Source organism: Nerophis ophidion, linkage group LG13 (assembly GCF_033978795.1).
Source record: "Nerophis ophidion isolate RoL-2023_Sa linkage group LG13, RoL_Noph_v1.0, whole genome shotgun sequence".
NCBI lineage: Eukaryota > Metazoa > Chordata > Actinopteri > Syngnathiformes > Syngnathidae > Nerophis > Nerophis ophidion.
This window is the reverse complement of record NC_084623.1, coordinates 60,726,914-60,730,274: the sequence shown is the minus strand read 5'-3', so window position 1 is coordinate 60,730,274 and position 3,361 is coordinate 60,726,914. Positions and strand designations below refer to the sequence as shown.

Sequence of the window (3,361 nt, the reverse complement as noted above, 5' to 3'; positions counted from 1 at the left end):
ACTTCCTGTCAGCCTGACTAACTTCCTGACAGCCTGACTAACTTCCTGTTGACTTAGCTAACTTCCTGTCAGCCTGACTAACTTCCTGTTGACTTAGCTAACTTCCTGACAGCCTGACTAACTTCCTGTTGACTTAGCTAACTTCCTGACAGCCTGACTAACTTCCTGTTGACTTAGCTAACTTCCTGACAGCCTGACTAACTTCCTGTTGACTTAGCTAACTTCCTGTTGACTTAGCTAACTTCCTGACAGCCTGACTAACTTCCTGTTGACTTAGCTAACTTCCTGTCAGCCTGACTAACTTCCTGTTGACTTAGTTAACTTCCTGACAGCCTGACTAACTTCCTGTTGACTTAGCTAACTTCCTGTCAGCCTGACTAACTTCTCCTTGGTTGCATATGAACTTGCATCATTTCTGCCATGCAGGTGTTTTAATGTTTGCAGCTTTTTTCTTCTGCATTTGCTTTTGACCTTGCAAGGTTCCTAGAAGTCCATCCATCCAGTTTCTACTGCTTGTCCCTCTCGGGGTGGCAGGGGTGCTAGAGCCTATCTCAGCTGCATTCTTCATGTGAGGAATGTTCTCACAGCCTGGATCTGAACTTTGTGTGTCTTTGCTTCTATCAGCCACCCTACTTAATACGTGCAATAAGTGCTTCAGTTATACTTGCAATACTGCCTGAATTATACTGAAAATACTGCTTCAATTCAAGTGAATACTTGTAATAGTTTATACTCATTTGGAATTTTCCTGAGGAAACTCTCCTGAAGGAATCAATAAAGTATTATCTATACTATTTTCAAGTTGAGTTTATAATAGCAACAATTGTTAAAAGAAGGCATGATTGTAGCTGAGCTAGGCGCCAGCACCCCCCGCGACCCCTAAAAGGGAATAAGCGGTAGAAAATGGATGGATGGATGTTAAAAGAAGAGTTTAAAGGTGTAAGAATGTCAGAAAGATGACATTGTAGTCATGCTGCAGAGAAGATAATAAACACTTACTTCAAGCGGGATCAACAAGATCGACGTTTAAAGGCAGCATGGGATGAAAAAGTCCACATTAAACTACAAAAAGTGTCCAAAAGCCAAAGTGTGGCTCCAACGTGCACTTTGTCCTCCTTTTCTTCTTTCCCTCGCTCCAAAATTAAAGAATGTTTCTCACACAAAGTTTAAAGTGTTTCAGTGCTGATGAGGACAACAGACAAGTTAGATGAAGTTTATAAAGCAAGAAAGATGAAGTTTTTAAAGCAAGAAAGATGAAGTTTATAAAGCAAGAAAGATGAAGTTTAAAAGCAAGAAAGATGAAGTTTATAAAGCAAGAAAGATGAAGTTTTTAAAGCAAGAAAGATGAAGTTTATAAAGCAAGAAAGATGAAGTTTAAAAGCAAGAAAGATGAAGTTTAAAAGCAAGAAAGATGAAGTTTAAAAGCAAGAAAGATGAAGTTTAAAAGCAAGAAAGATGAAGTTTAAAAGCAAGAAAGATGAAGTTTAAAAGCAAGAAAGATGAAGTTTAAAAGCAAGAAAGATGAAGTTTAAAAGCAAGAAAGATGAAGTTTAAAAGCAAGAAAGATGAAGTTTAAAAGCAAGAAAGATAAAGTTTAAAAGCAAGAAAGATGAAGTTTAAAAGCAAGAAAGATGAAGTTTAAAAGCAAGAAAGATGAAGTTTAAAAGCAAGAAAGATGAAGTTTCAGCCGACCAAGCAGAGGGGAAAAGGGGCGGAGTCTAAACAGGACCGGAAGCGAGTTGAGAAATCCGAGCGCAGATCAGGGATGGCCACGCCCCCCGCTCACCAGAGTTCATTTGATTGGTCGCAGCAAAGTCCTTTCTTCTTCTGCTGCTGTCTCGCTGATTTCTCATGCAGTGTTAGAGCGCCACTTTTGCCCCCAGTGGTCACTGAGGGAACACGACCCTCTGTCTGGTTGATGACGTCACCCGCTGAAGGAAGGAAGCATCATGAAGGTGAAGATGTCGTCATGGTGACAAATGTACACACTAACAGTCGTCATGGTGACAAATGTAGACACTGACAGTCGTCATGGTGACAAATGTACACACTGACAGTCGTCATGGTGACAAATGTACACACTGACAGTCGTCATGACAAATGTAGACACTGACAGTCGTCATGGTGACAAATGTACACACTGACAGTCGTCATGGTGACAAATGTAGACACTGACAGTCGTCATGGTGACAAATGTAGACACTGACAGTCGTCATGGTGACAAATGTACACACTGACAGTCGTCATGGTGACCAATGTACACACTGACAGTCGTCATGGTGACAAATGTACACACTGACAGTCGTCATGGTGACAAATGTAGACACTGACAGTCGTCATGGTGACAAATGTACACACTGACAGTCGTCATGGTGACAAATGTACACACAGACAGTCGTCATCATGACAAATGTACACACTGACAGTCGTCATGGTGACAAATGTACACACAGACAGTCGTCATGGTGACAAATGTACACACTGACAGTCGTCATGGTGACAAATGTACACACTGACAGTCGTCATGGTGACAAATGTACACACAGACAGTCGTCATGGTGACAAATGTACACACTGACAGTCGTCATGGTGACAAATGTAGACACTGACAGTCGTCATGGTGACAAATGTAGACACTGACAGTCGTCATGGTGACAAATGTAGACAGGTAAAAAAGGTGTCATAGCAGGTAAAAAAGAGTCATAGTTAGTAATACACTATTATACACTATTGTTCTTTTTGATTCTTTGTATAAATGTCTAATGATAATGTCAATGAGGGATTTGTAATCACTGCTATGCTGAAATGATAACTAATATTGATACTGTTGTTGATAATATTCACTACTTTTGTTTTGTTCTGTGTGGTGTTTGTGTCTCCTCTCAATTGTTGTGTTTATTGCAGTTCTGAGTGTTGCTGGCTCAGCTTTGCTTCTGGAATTGTTTGCATTGTTATAATATTGTTGTGTAGTGCTTTGTTGGATTGATTAAAAATAAAAGTTTTAAAAATGAGAATCGATTCTGAATCGCACAACGTATTCGATTCGATTCGAATCCATTTTTTCCCACACTCCTAATAAGTGTAAATATATATTTGTATGGATATGCATGTAATGTAGGATCTACTTTTGAATGTATGTCAAACATGTAGAATCTACTATTTGTCGCTGTAAAGTACTTTTGTACACATGAAGTACAGAAAGTACATGTGATGTACGGAAAATATACGTGATGTGCATAAAGAGCACATGATGTAATGGAAAGTACATGTGATGTACATAAAGTACTTGTGATGTGATGTAAAGTACATGTGATGTACATAAAGTACTTGTGATGTGATGTAAAGTACATGTGATGTACAT

The 3,361-nt window shown here is 39.3% G+C and overlaps 1 pseudogene; it reads right to left on the bottom strand.

The window, feature by feature from the left end:
• The window catches only part of LOC133564833 (pleckstrin homology-like domain family B member 1), a 689,899-nt pseudogene extending 688,174 nt beyond the window's left edge, over positions 1-1,725 (bottom strand).
• Between the last annotated feature and the right edge of the window lie 1,636 nt (positions 1,726-3,361).